Genomic DNA, 15,569 nt, shown 5'->3' on the forward strand with positions numbered 1-15,569 from the left:
CCTCTGCACTCTTTCCAATGCTTCCACATCCTTCCTATAATGTGGCGACCAGAACCGTATGCAATACTCCAAGTGCAGCCGCACCAGAGTTTTGTACAGCTGCAACATGACCTCATGGCTCCGAAACGCAATCCCTCTACCAATAAAAGCTAAGGCACTGTATACCTTCTTAACAACCCTATCAACCTGGGTGCCAACTTTCAGGGATCTATGCACATGGACACCGAAATCTCTCTGCTCATCCACACTACCAATATCTTACCATTAGCCCAGTACTCTCTATTCCTGTTACTCCTTCCAGAGTGAATCACTTCACACTTTTCTGCATTAAACGCCATTTGCCACCTCTCAGTCCAGCTCTGCAGCGTATCTATGTCCCTCTGTAACCTGCAACACCCTTCTGCACTGTCCACAACTCCACCGACTTTAATGTCATCTGCAAATTTACTAACCCATCCTTGTATGCCCTCAACCAGGTTACTTATAGAAATGACAAACAGCAGTGGCCCCAAAACAGGTCCTTGCGGTACAGCACTAGCAACTGAACTCCAGGATGAATATCTCCCATCAACCATCACCCTCTGTCTTCTTACAGCTAGCCAATTTCTGATCCAAATTGCTAAATCACCCTCAATCCCATGCCTCCATATCTTCTGCAATATCTTATCGTGGGGATCCTTATCAAATGCTTTACTGAAATCCATATACACCACATCAACTGTTTTACCCTCATCCACCTCTTTGGTCACCTTCTCAAAGAACTCAATAAGGTTTGTGAGGCATGACCTACCCTCTCAAAACCGTGTTAACTATCCCTAATCAAATTATTCCTTTCTAGATGATTATAAATCCTATCTCTTATAATCCTTTCCAAAACTTTGCCCGTGATAGAAGTATGGCTCACTGGTCTATAATTACCAGGATTGTCTCTACTCCCCTTCTTGAACAAGCAGACAACATTTGCTATCCTTCAGTCTTCTGGCACTATTCCTGTAGACAGTGGTGACCTAAAGATCAAAGCCGAAGGCTCTGCAATCTATGGGCCAAACAAGGGCAATTCGGACCAGCTCAGTAGTTTAAAAACAAAGGGACAGTGTGGAAAGTTAGGCTGAAGGGCCTGTTTCCATGTAGTTAACCTCTATGACTCAGTGTGCCAAGACATTGTCATTTTGAAATTTTCAAATTATTTTCTGCAGCATCTTGTTTTGTCTTTGCCTTCAGGAAGTACATCCTACCCTTGCTCAACATCAACCAGATTGATTTCCTTCTCTCCCTCTAATTCGAGCTCTGGTTTTGAGGCCAATTGTATGACTACTGGCATCAGTTGACTTAGTGTCAATTAATCCTTCTTTTCCAAATTGTTCTTGGTAATGCATTTGAAAGTTTGTTGAGATTACAGTGAAATCCTACTGTTCGTATGGGGTTATAAGAACACAAGAACTAGGAGCAGGAGTAGGCCATCTGGCCTCTTGAGCCTGCTCCACCATTCAAAAAGATCCGGGCTGATCTTTTTTGTGGACTCGGCTCCGCTTACCTGCCCTCTCACCATAACCTTTAATTCCTTTACTCTTCAAAAATTTACCTATCCTTGCCTTAAAAACATTCAGTGGGGTAGCCTCAACTACTTCACTGGACAGGGAATTTCACAGATTAACAACCCCTTGTGTGAAGAAGTTCCTCCTCAACTCAGTCCTAAATCTGCTTCCCCTTATTTTGAGGCTATGCCCCCTAGTTCTAGTTTTACCTGCCAGTGGAAACAACTTCCCTGCTTCTACCTTATCTATTCCCTTTATAATCTTTTATGTTTCCTTAAGATCGCCCCTTATTCTTCTGAATTCCAATGAGTATAGCCCCAGTCTCCTCATAAGCTAACCCTCTCAACTCCGGAATCAACCCAGTGAATCTCCTCTGCACCCACTCCAGTGCCAGTATATCCTTTCTCAAGTAAGGAAACCAAAACTGTACACAGTACTCCAGGTGTGGCCTCACCAACACCTTATACAGCTGCAACATATTCTTGCTGTTTTTAAACCCCATCCCTCTAGCAATGATGGAAAAAATTCCATTTGCCGCCTTAATTACTAGCTGCACCTGCTAACCAATTCCTTGAGATTCCTGCACAAGGACACCCAGATCTCTCTGCATAGCAGCATGCTGCAATTTTTTATCATTTAAATAATAGTCAATTTTGCTGTTATTCCTACCAAAGTAGATGACCTCAGATTTATTAACATTTTACTCCATCTGCCAGATCTGTGCCCACACTTAGATTATCTACATCCCTTTGTAGACTTTCAGCGTCCTCTGCACACCTTGCTGTTCCACCCATCTTAGTGTCATGTGAATTTTGACATACTATACTCGGTCCCCAACTCCAAATCATCTATGTAAATCGTAAACAATTGCCAGCCCAACACTGATCCCTGAGGCACACCACTACTTACTGATCACCAACCAGAAAAACACCCGTTTACCCTTGATAGTTATGATAGTCATGATAGTTATGCTCCTGTCAAACCTTGTAAATGCTGAAATTGCAAATGATGACCATACTTTCCAATAGGAATCAATTAGATAGGTTCCAGCCATCCTAAAATTTTGTGCATAAAGGATCAAACCTCTTCTAATAAATTTAAAGCAAAATTTACTGGAGAAATTAAGTAAAACAAGAAAAATGTGAAATTTGTCACACAGTACTTTGCTTGAGAATGGAAATGGACTGTGATGAGTAATTAAAACACAGCAACTAGGAACATCTACATGCAAAGAATGGCAGTAGATGAAAATGCAGTCGCACTTTCACTGCAGAGAAACATTGTTGACACATTACTTTTTTTCAAAATTTTGGTGGTTTTCCTTTTTCAGCATTTTCTAAAGCTGGCTTCTATTTTGTAATTTAAAACCATGGACAAGTGAATATTTGACCTCGGAATGGATGAATTGGTACACAAATACTTTTCACAGATAAATAACTTTATCATAGAGGAAAGTTTGTAATCAATCCTAACTTTGTTTATTAATTTGTCGCAAGTACGGCTTACATGAACACTGCAATGAAGTTACTGCGAAATTCCCCTCGTTGCCAACTCCGGCACCTGTTCGGGTCAACACACCTAACCAGCGTGTCTTCTGGACTGTGGGAGGAAGCTAGAGCACGTGGAGGAAACCCATGCAGACATGGGGAGAACATGCAAACTTCACACAGACAGTGACCCAAGCTAGAAATTGAACCCAGGTTCCTGGTGTTGAGAGGCAGCAGTGCTAACCACTGTACCACCATGCCTCCCACCAGTTTCTAAATGGTGGGATTTTACTGCAGGTGACACTTGTCCATGATGCTCAATTGTATATTTTCATCTAATAACTGTGATATTTATCAAATGTGTCTATGTGGGAAAATAATTGCCCTATTTTAAAAATTGCTTGAAAAGGAAAATGTATGCCTAAAGTTGTATTTGGGAGAATTGCTTTTCATTTTTTAAGGGAGGTGCGAATATGAAGTTGAGTTTCCAATCAGATCAGCCAAGCGGCCTTCTACTGCTTCTCATTTCATATGTTCGTATGAACCCAATAACTTCAGTTGGTGCCCTTGTTCTTGGCAGTTATTTACTGAGCCACAGCAAAGTGCTGTGATTTACTTACTTTAGATAAGGTGAGGAGGAAGACTCTGAGAGCTGGGGTCAAACCCATGTAGCCAACTGAGCTAATCAGCTCAACTGATACCAATATATACGTTTTAAAAATCTAAGAATCATTGAAATATTAGAAAAACAGTCCCCTGTAATTTACAGCGCAGTAAATTTTTAAAAATTAGTGTGCAGTTTGAAAAGGGTAAAGGAGTTATGTATGCATTGTGAAATGAATGGGAACTGGGAATTTGATTCTCATCTTTACTCTTTTTTGACTTGGATTTAATGGAGTAGTTATAAAAAAAAATTAATTGTCTAGAATGTAGTATGATCGTTCCCACATGTTGTTCACTGTTAAAAATATAAGTCACATTACCTTATTTATTTGGTTGGAGGGAGTGGCAACAGTACAGAGGAAAGAAGTGATGGTTAGAATAGAATAGAATCATACAGTGCGTTCGGCCCATTGAGTCTACGCCGACCCCAATCCCACACAGGCTTTTTTCCCATAACCCCATGCATTTATCCGAACTAGTCCCCCTGACACTAAGGGGCAATTAAGCATGGCGAATCCACCTAACCCACCCATCTTTGGACTGTGGGAAGAAACTGGAGCTTTCGGACAAAACTCACACAGACACAGGGAGAATGTTTGTGCGGAGTTTGCACAGTGATCCAAGCCAGGAACTGAAACTGGGTCCCTGGTGCTGAGGAAGCAGTGCTAACCACTGTGCCACTGTGCTGCCCAGGAATTAGATTAACTCTAATTTCTCGAATGAGAGGGTTGTCCTATCAAATATTCTGAATCTGTATTCCTTGGAGCTTACTCAAGCATATACAATTCTGAGTCGGGTTTGACTGAAAGGATGGTGACATGTTTTCACTAATGGGACAGTTGCGAAAAGGGCCATACCTACAAGATAAAGGACCGGTCATTTAAAATTGAAATGTGTGTGGAGAAATTTCATGTTGCAGAGGGTGGTTAATCTCTGGAATTCTCTGCTCCAAAGGCTGGTGGATGCAGGAGCATTAGAAGTATTTAAAGTGGAGGTGGATAAATATTTGATAGATCAAGGAATAGAGAGGGCTGTGGGAAAATGGCACAGAGAAGTTGAAGCCAGCTTAGATCGTATTGAATGGCAGGGCATGCTTGAAGGGCCTGGTGTCTTCCTCCTGCTTTTATTTGTGTTTTGGTGTGGGTGTACCTACAGTACTGTGGCCTACTAGTACATTGCTAAAGAATCATGTTCTCGAGGACAATTGGGGACGGGCAGTAAATGCTGGCTAAGCCAGCGACACCTACATTTCATGAACAAATACTGAAATATTCTAAAACACAGTGGAAGATCATTTCAGTCCCATGTTCTGCACAGTGATGTTACAACTAAGGATATTGGACTACAAGATGCTCAAGGATGATAAAACACAACTTCAAACTCAATTTCGACTTTAATACAAATGTAAGAATTAAAATTTTGATTTTGGGTGGAATAATTTCTTTGGGAATTAACACGTGTAAATTTGTTTGGGGTATATTCACTTGAGTTGATTGTCAGACCCGTTTGTACAAAAAAATTGGCCAGTCTAGATGTTCTGCATGATGGCACAATTACATTAATTGCCATATATTTGTGTTAGCACAGATTTAATCAGTTCTTTTCAGAGGTTCATTAATAATTAGTTCTTGTTGTGAATTAAATAAAAAGCAAGGTAATTATTTGATGTGTATTGCTTACTTGAAGCCTTTTGAAATACTAATGGTAAATGTATTTGCCCGTAGCAATATTCCTTAAACAGGTGCTTATTCTATTCCGTATTCTCCATTTTAAAAGCATGTCCCACTTTTGTCTGGAATAGCTGTTAGTCTGTACGCTTTCCCATTGTCGACAGCTTATTCATCTTGTTATGGTGAAAGCTGTAATGTTGTCTGTAAGACGCTAGGCTATTGAATGCAGTCTCTTGAAAAACCTTTGGTGATTGGCTGTTGCGGAGGAATTCAGCTTGTAGAGAATGTGTGAACACCATCTGCTGTAGGGGGTTGCAGCCAGTGTGCAGCTGGCTCTGCAGGCTTTCAGCTGAAGAGACTGTAGCAACTCCTGATTTAACTTGCAAGTTTCTAAACTTTATCTTCTTCTCTTGAGTTTTATGTGTTGAATATTGTTCTTGCTTGCAGTGATTAGTTTATGTGCTGTTACTTGGAATTGAAGCAAAATTGAAAGAGGAAAATTACAAAAGGATGGCAACTTGTTGCTTTTGGCCTCTGATATGAAGAGGGAAATCCAACGTTCTTTTCGGCATTTGTTCGTGCCTAGTTAATCAGCAGTTAAAGGTAGGATCTTGTTCCAGATAAGTAGCTTTAAATAAAGCGCAGTGTTCATGTTTTGAGAGAATGTAAGAGAGTGCTGTTTCTCCAACAAGTCCTTGTTTGCTGATTTGTAAAACAGATGTACTCTTTTTTTCCCACTAACTTGTCTACGTGAAGTTCCTTAGGATTCCTTTTTATTTTGGTTTGTGACGTTTGGCATAATTTAGCCCTTTTTTTAATTAACAAAGTGGGATCATTTTCTTTTGTATGCTTAAGTCCAAAGTGTAATTCTTCAGTAAATCTTTTCAAGTCTGGGAAGTACTGGTGACCGTCCACAACTGCTATTTACCCTATGTAAATGTAATCAGGATTAAAGCATTTCTGATTAATTTGTTTTTGCTGTATTGTAGCCTGCGTGTTGCTTGTTACTCTAAGAACTATAATATGTTAATTACTTTTAATTTCTGACTGGAGATCGCATAATTTGTAAAGAGATGAGCAGTCATGTTTATTTCTCTCAACCCACTCCCCCAACCCACTCTCCATTTCCCTTCCCACTTTTATTTTTCACAGCATGCACAAATGCACTTTCAGGAGAAATTCTCCGATGGCAATCGGGTCTAAGAACCCTGCTACCTTTTCCCCCTGCCAAACCTAGTTTGGGGTTGAAGAGGCTAATGATTACAAATCCTGCTACCCTGGGTAATTCAGTACAGCTGGGATTGAACTGGAACCTTCCTGATTTGTATGATTTAACTGTCTGTTAGGTAAACTTGTTGAATTATCATACCATGAACAGTCAGATGTTTGGTTTCATGGTTGTGAATGTAAATGGTTTTGATATGATATATGTACAAAGTGAGCTTTTCTAGGGTGACATAGTTTTAACTATTTTGAAACACGCATCTGAGGCAGGCTTGTTGGATATTGACCCAGCTGCAAACGGAAAACTAATTTTTAAAATATTTCTAATTAGTTACAAAAATATTGTTGATACAAATTGACAACTGTGATTGCAAATTCATGTTGTAATTTTATTTTCATCGTTCTCCATTCTAAAGGGTGGGGAGACATATTATGAGGCCCATACTTGTACCAGTCCCCTGGGAGTGGGAGTGTAAGTGCTAAGCCTAATCTCCAGATTTCCCTACTTTGACTACCCAAATGCAGTTGGAAGCTCAATGAGAATTGATTGCACAGACCCACAGCCTACCTCTATCATACTTTCCTGCTGGCCCCAAAAACTGTGACTTTTTAATTCATTGAGAAGCAAAATACATGCCATGTTGAGTACAGGGCATTTTCAACTTTTATACATGGGATAATACAACTCAAATGAATTTCAAATGTGCTTTCTTATAGTGATTTTAATCTCAAGAAATTGTATGATAGCCAATATAGTTCTAAGTTTATTTATTACTGTAACAAATAATCTTACAATAACGATGCAGTTACCCTGAAAATCCCCTAGTTGTTACACTCCAGTGCCTGTTTGGATATACTGAGGGAGAATTTAGCATGGCCAATGCATCTAATCAGCACATCTTTCTGACTGTGGGAGGAAACCAGGGCACCCGGAGGAAACCCACACACAGGGAGAATGTGCGGAGTCCACACAGTGACCCAAGCTGCAAATTGAACCAGGGTCCCTGGTGCTATGAGACAGCAGGACTAACTGCCATGCCACCCCATTGCCTTGCCTAACTGGTCTTTCTTGAATATGTTTTTTGCAAAAGTACTGGAATACCTTTGTTTTTCTTTGAATAATCCTGAGGAAATGAATGAGAGACATACAAATTAATATGCATATTTTTAATTAGTATTCTCTGAGCATCAAAAGCAGAAAGAGAATGCATACATCTTCATGTCTATTAAATGTAACCTGCTAAAATGCTATTGGAGGAAAATCCTATCACATTCCTGCCACGTTATCTAATGTTTAGGTTCAACATTACAGTCAGTCATAATACCTTTGATGGATTGTGTCAATCCTGTACCTTAGTTCAATCTGCTTGTCAGAAAATTAAAAAATTAATATGGAATTGTTTGCTTTGATTTCACATTCTCTTTCACTTTCTTCACTTCCCTAAATTCTTCTTTACACTCTCAAGAACAGTGGACATGGGGTATGTTATTGCAACAAGTACTGGGAGCTGCAGCAGTCAATGTCTCACACATTGTAATTGTGGCTCCAGTGTACATCATCAGGCATTTGACTTTAAAACCAAGCTCAATCTTGCCCCCCGCAACACACGCGCGTGCACACATGCACACGCGCACACACACTCTTATTTTTCTTTAATGACTTGTTATAGGCTGCTTAGAGTTTTATCTTGCAATCCCCTATGTGTTATTGTAATTACTGTCTAGCACTTCAATTTTCTTAATTACACAGTATTGGGTGGTAACTAAAAGCAGATGCTGTTGGCTATAGTATGACTTCTGCTGTTTATTCATCCATTTTACTTCAGCTCTTTAGAAGTTTTGTGAATCCATCCTGTTGGTAGAATGAAATACCACAGGCCAAGAAGGCTCTTCGAACGCTGTAAATTTTTAAAAAAAAGTTTGTTCATGGGAGGCGAGTGTTATTGTCCATTTCTAATTGTCTTTGGGAAGCTGGTGGTGAAACATTCCCTGCTGCAGTTCATCTGCCGTAAGGGAGGATGTTCCAGGATTTTGACCCAGCGACAGCAATATAATTCCAAGTCAGGATGCTGTGTGGGGCTCGGAGGGTACCTTGCCAGTGTGGTGTTCCTTGCATCTGCTGTCTTTGTTCTTGATGGCCGAGGTTGAGGATTTGGAACACACTGCTGTCAATCTGGACAAGTGGTGGAGAGAATAAACATTTAGAGTGGATGATGGGTTGCCGTCAAGCAGGCTACTTTGTCCTGGATGGTGTTGAGCTTGTGTTGTTGAAGTTGCACTTATTGAGGCAAGTGGAGAATATTCCATCACACTCCTAATGTTCCTTGCAGGTGGTGGACAGACTTTGTGGAATAGGAAATAAGTTAGTTGTTGGAGAATTCCTGGCCTCTGACCTGCTGTTCTGGCCACATTATTTACATGGCTAGTCCAGTTCAGTTCCTGATGAAAGGAAACTCCCCAGGATGTTGATGGTGGGAGAATCAATGTTGGTAATGCCGTTGAATGTTGAGGGGAGATGACTGGAATCTCTGCTGTTGGATTTGGTCATTGTTTGACCCCTATGTGGCACAGATACTGCTTATCAGCCTTAGCCTGAACGTTGCCCAGATCTTGTTGCGCAAGGACACGGACTGCTTCAATACCTGAGTAATTGTAGATGGATCTGAATACTGCAATATTTGCTTCTGACAATGTTGGAGCGAAGTAATTGAAGAGCAGCTGAAGGTGATTAAACCTAGTCCTGAGGAACTATTGCAGCAATGTTATATGACTCGGATCATATTGTAGAATCCTTACAGTGCAGAAGGAGACCATTCAGTCCATCAAGTCTGCATCGACTCTCCAACAGAGCACCTTACTCCGGACCAATCGCTGTAACCTCTCATATTTATCCCACTAATTCTCCTAATCTATGCATTTTGGGACATAAGGGACAATTTAGCAGCACCAATCCATCATTGACTTACAATTTTAAAAAAAGCATCACCATTTACCTCCTTGTCAATTATGAAATCCAATTGGTGGGGAGTATTACTCCTGGTTACCATTGACTTCATCTTTGCTAGAGCTTCTTGATGCCACACTCAGTTAAATGCTGCGTTGATGCTGAGGACATGTCACTTGCCTCTGGAATTGAGCTCTTTTGCTCATGTTTGGACCAAGGCTGTAATAGGATCCAGAACCAAGGAGCTCTGGTGGAACCCAAACTGAGCACTGATAAGCAGGTTGTTACTAAGTAAGTGCTGTTGATGCATTCCATCATTTGTCTGATAATTGAGAGTTGGGATGATAATTGCCTGGATTGGATTTGTCGTCCTTTTAGTGGACAGGACATGACTGGGCATTTTTTTGCATTGATAGTCTTGTAGCTGTACTGGAGCAGGTTGGCTGGAGATCAGCTGGTCCTGGAGCAGAAATCTCCATTAGTAAGCTGGGAAGTTATAAGAACCCATAGCTGTTGCTATAGCCAGTTCCTTCAGCTGTTCCATGACATCACGTGGAAAGAATTGAATTGGCTTAAGATTAGCCTCTTTTGATGCAGGGGACCTCAGTGGGAGGCTGAAATGAATCACTTGACACTTCTGACTGAATATGGTTGCAAGTGCATCAAGCCTTGTCTTTTGCACTTCGTCTGGGACCACCTATCATTGAGGATGGGGATGTTTTTTATTGTTAATTGTTTAATTGGATCTCCAGTTTAGAACTACTAGGTTTGTTTTGAATCAGTCTCCCTCACACAGTGGTAGTACAAAACAGCACTCTGAAGGGGATCCCTATGTGAAGCTGGGGTTTTGTTTCCACAAGGACTACGCAATGGTCAATCCTACCAATACCGTCAAGGGCAGGTACATCTGTGATCGGTGGATGAAAATAAAATGTGAGTAGGAATAGACACCTAACCCCTCAAACCTACTCTGCCATTCAGTATGATCATTGCTAACTGTCTGTCTGCCCACCATACCCCTTTTCTTCCCTGAGATTGATGAGGATGTGATCATGTGGGTTATTTTTTGTTGTTCTCTCACTACTTGCTTCAGGCCCAGATATGTCCCTCAGGACTCAGCCAGTTGAGTGAGCGGTAATGTCCCTGAGCCACTCTTGGCCATGGACATTGAAGTCCCACACCAGGAATACATTATTTGCCCATTCTACCTGCACTACTGCTTTCAAGTGCTGTTCAACATGGTGAAGCACTGATTCATTGGCTGAGAGTACATTGTAATCAGTAGGAAGTTTCCTTGACCATGTTTGTACTGATTTCATTAAATATCCTGCCTAGCACCCATGCTAGGCTTAAGAGAAGCCTCTGAAGACTCCGCCTCAAATGGAGATGGAAGCTTTGGAATCACAGCCCGAGGTCATTGCTGAGGGCAAGTCATCTACAGTGGCACTTTGATATTCATCGAAGAAGAGATGATTGCCTACTCTGTATACCCCCCTGATCAGACTTACATATGCAAAGGAAAGAAGGCCATGGAACAAAAGACAAAGACAGTCCCGATGACTTAGGAACGAGGGGAAAGCCTCGGACTCGGAGGGGAAGAAGTGTGATAACTCTTAGGACTTACATGGGGAATCCTTAACTAATCTCACTGTGGGACTTGTGGAATACAGGTTCTCTTGGTAGTAGGTGATTGCCTACCCAGGTGGAACTCATCTTCTGAGCCCCTGATAAGGTGGATTTCTGAGCAGGTCCAGTGACCTGTCGTCCCAGATGGGACTCATGTATGCACTACAAGGTTGTGATTTAACTTTTGATTTAAAAATAAAACATTGTTCCTTTCCTGTCAGTTTCCTGAGTTATTACACTTGCAATGCAGCCTTGACTAGTCTTCAAAAGTGCTTGATTATCTGTAAAGTGCATTGGGTTTAGCCTAATGTCATGAAAGACACAATATCTATTTATTCTTTTAAACTCTGATTCTAGAATTAATAATCCTGTAGCCACTTTATTAATAAGGATGAAAAAAGCAACTTGTATTTATTGCATCTTTTGGTATCCTCAAGACATTTCAAAGTGCTTCACAGCCAGTGTTATGGTGTCTGTAAGTCAGTTTGTGTGCAAAATTCCACAATGGCAAACAAATAATGACCAGATAATCTGTTAATCTGCCAGAACCTGAGGATAATTTTTGCTTTTTGAATAGTGCCATGGAACAAACTTAGGCAGGCTGGGACTTCAGTTTTGCAACTCGCCACCTGAAAGACTAGATTGTATTTGCAACTTGTCAGCCATTTCATTGAAGGAAATTAAAATTGGTTTCTGAACAGGCTGCAGATCTTCAGTGCCAATTTGTGTCTGGACAGCAAGTTAAAAATCTGTCCCTTGACGGGATCTCTGATGTTGTCCATACCTGTCCTGCTACCTGTGAGAATGGAGAATTTGGTGCTCAGCCAGAACTCCATTCATTGCAACGGTACTGGAGAAACACAGCAGCTGACAACCTCAAATTCAACCTTTTACAATGCCAGCTATCCCACGGCACGCCTCTTTTGAATTGGTCTATCATTGAGGATAGTGTCAAATATTTTCCTAAAGTTAAGGCTAATGAAACCCCAATACTTATTCCACAATTGACGTAAGACTCTCAGATACGTTTAGCATTTTCTGCTTTTATTCCCAAATTTCTTTCCTACTCGGTTACCTTAAGCACACTGCCATACAGTTTACAATGTGTATTCTTTTACCTAATTTTCTGACTTTACAGTTGTGTGTTAAGTTTTATTTTCCATCATTCTGCTTTCAGATCCCTGTGGATTACAGCATATTATTTAGCATTATTGGCCAATTTTGTGCAATATGTAAACTTAGATACTGTAGACGTCACCCTGTTCTCAAAGTCAGTGTTATTTTTAAATGCAGATTCCTGTGAGACTCCACTGTCAACCAGTTGCTACTGACACTTCCCACGTACCATTATTCAGTGATGCATCAATTCAACCTTTTACAATGCCAGCTATCCCACGGCACGCCTCTTTTGAATTGGTCTATCATTGAGGATAGTGTCAAATATTTTCCTAAAGTTAAGGCTAATGAAACCCCAATACTTATTCCACAATTGACGTAAGACTCTCAGATTTGTAATTGGAAAATTCAACTCCTGTCCTTTTTTTGAAAGATGGATCTACTTGTATTTTGACGTGTATCCCAGAAAAAGGTTACTGTGTGTTATGATTACACATGAAAAGAGTACTCAGATTGTTGCTGTTTAGTTTCCACTGTAATGGAAGGTTTATTTAAACAATTACTATATATTTTTACTTCTGGTTGAAGGTTGATCTTGGACAGCAAAAGGACTTGCAGATCTTTATGACTTTGCTTACAAATATCATTCAATCTCCCTTTGACTATATTCTCGACAATGTTGTCTACGGTTGCTGATATTAATGGTGTCCCTCATTTAAAACTGGCAGTTTAAGTAAGCGGTTCAGTTTCTTCTTTATTAGAATGAGAAACATCCCTTTGAAGTACTCAAAGACTTTAGATAAAATGTATTCAAGTTATCAAACAGTTTACAGTTTTCAACAACATAAATGTTCCAAGTCATGCATTCACGTGACTTCCAATTTGTTTCTTATTGCTTACATCAAAATTGTGCAAAGCTTACTGGGTCTTTAGAACTGAATTCTGCAATATAGCAATTACTAGATATTTGTGATTTCTAAAGCTTCTGTTAGTTGGACTGCACAGCCTGCCAATACTGAATGTGTGTTTGACACTAGTTCACTCTTTCACTTTTACATTTTGAAGTGGTAAGTCTGTAACCAATTAAAACACTTCATTGGTGTTCCAATTAAAAATAACAAATTTAGCTGAGACAGAGTTTTAATTCCACTTGCATGGCCGTAATGTGAAGTGGGGAAAAGAAATCTCAGTTTTAGGTTTAATAATATGTTCAGATCTGGGTTCTATAATGTCATGACAACTCCAAATCCATTTTTAGTTGCAGTAGGTGGGATTGCTTTTAAGGTGGTAATCAAAAGCAGCATTTAAAATTTCATGCAAGCATATGATTCATTGGTATATCCTTATTATAGCATTGTTTGGATTTCCACAAAATGCTTGTTCTCTTTTTCAAGAATCAAAGGAGCCAAACTAGATGGGTTTTAAAGAAGGAAGAAGAGCAGCAGCGGACTGTACAAACACGACGAGCAACAGTTCCTTACTGTTGGGGAAAATATTTCAGTTTGTTTGAGATACAGAATGGATCTGTTTCCACATTGCATCTGCTTTCACTGGTCACTTATTCTTCCTTTGTTCCTTTATAAGAAGAATCCTAATACTGTAGGGGTAGAAAGGATGCCAATAATTGATGAGCTACAAAAACTAAAAGAGTAGAATACCTACATATATTGAAGGAAACTATGGAAGAGATAGCAGAGGTACTTGTTGATAGTCATATCTCATATTTTGCTTAAAAAAAGACATGCCAACTAAGCTTTTTGTCTTGTACCCATCAGGATAGACAAGAATACCAACAGCAAAGGGAATAATCATTTATGCTGTATGAGGTGAGAGTGCTGATTGGTTGGCAGGTGGACTCTGGTTGCCATGGAGATTGCAATCCGAGTCCATTGCCAACCAATCAGCATTCTCGCTTCATGCAGAATAAACTGTTGTTCTATTTGCCATTGTTAATCCTGTGATCTGCCTTGATGAGTGCAGGAAGAAACATTGAGGAAGCATGTCTCCTTTTTCTCCCCCCCAGCAATACCCAAGTTTTGTACTATCGAACAATTGCCTTTATATTTTATTTAGTCTTAAAGTTAGATGATATTTCCATAGAGGGGATAGCGACAGGGGATTGGCAGACAGGTAGTATTCTGAGATACAAAAAGGGAGATAACAATGCTTGGAACTGTAGACCAGCCATCTTAGTACCCATAATAGGAAATATTCCGAAAGCTATACAAAGTGATGGAAAAGGATTAAGTGACAGAAAGTGTAACAAATATTCAGCTTAGATTCTGAATGGTTTGAGTTGTGCTTAAATAAGCTGATATAATTCCTTGAATAGGCAATGATAAAAATGACTACCTCCTGTCTTTAACAACCTAAAGTGTTTAAAAAAAACAGCATTCTGAGTGTCTTTAAAGATCTCATTTGGACCTCCCACTGGACAGGTTTTAACTACTGGAACTTGTGAAATGTTTAAACTGAAAAATATGAAACTCTAGCAAAAGCTTGCTGTGATCAAAAGTTTTAGATGCGTTGTTTTACCAGGCACACCATCATGTGCCATTGCATTAATGGTTTACAATTGTCCACAAGCTAATCAGTTAAGTCTGAAAAGGTGACTAAAACAAAACTTTTGGAATTGGCAAAAACATTGCAGTTGACATTGCCTGTCGCTGTAAGGAAAGGGGAGATAATTATGGTGATAGCTCAGCATTTAAAACGGCTAGAAACACAGTCAAATGAAACAGCTTGAACATGAAAAAGAATAAAGGCAGCTTGAATTTGAAATAAAGGCAAAAGAGAGGGTAGTGAAAGAAAAATAAAGCATAGCCTGAGCAGAACAAAAAGCAAAAGAAGGGGAGGCTGTAGCAGCAGAGAATGCCAGAGAAAGCAAGGAACAAAAAACAAAGGAAATTAAACTGATTGAATTACAGGTCAGGGAAAAAGATAGTCCTAGCAAAACAAAAAGAGAGACAATTTGAACTTTGGAAACTGATAATCGAAAGTGAACATCAGTTAAAATGGGTGGACGTAAAGAGAAAAGTACAGGTTGAGTATAGTTATGAGGACTGTGAGAAGGAGCAAGAGCTTCCTAGTCAAAGGCTTGAAAGAGATGTATTTAAATATGTCCAGGCATACCAAAGTTTGGTGTGAAGGATGGAGAAGCCTTTTTCATTTCATTCGAGAAAGTGGCTAAACAGATGAAATGTCCACAGACCATGTGGGTATTACTGACCCAAACAAAGTTGGGAGGTCGAGCTAGTGAAGTGTTTGCATCACTATCAGAAGAGATATTTGGGAAGTATGATGG

At 40.0% G+C, this 15,569-nt stretch overlaps 1 protein-coding gene across 4 annotated transcripts in view; it reads left to right on the forward strand.

Moving 5' to 3' along the window:
- LOC145358418 (disabled homolog 2-interacting protein-like) overlaps nucleotides 1–15,569 on the forward strand; it is a 739,003-nt gene that overhangs the window by 198,003 nt on the left and 525,431 nt on the right. The window contains exon 1 of one of the 4 annotated variants that reach the window (XM_080212476.1): nucleotides 5,680–5,958. The exons of the other annotated variants lie outside the window; for them this stretch is intronic. The gene's annotated coding sequence lies outside the window, so the exon portion shown is untranslated. Of the gene's footprint in view, nucleotides 1–5,679; nucleotides 5,959–15,569 lie in introns of those variants that run through there. 4 annotated transcript variants of the gene reach the window in all.

This window comes from Carcharhinus amblyrhynchos, chromosome 25, assembly GCF_965287045.1.
Source record: "Carcharhinus amblyrhynchos chromosome 25, sCarAmb.v2.hapA, whole genome shotgun sequence".
NCBI classification, from domain to species: Eukaryota; Metazoa; Chordata; class Chondrichthyes; order Carcharhiniformes; family Carcharhinidae; genus Carcharhinus; species Carcharhinus amblyrhynchos.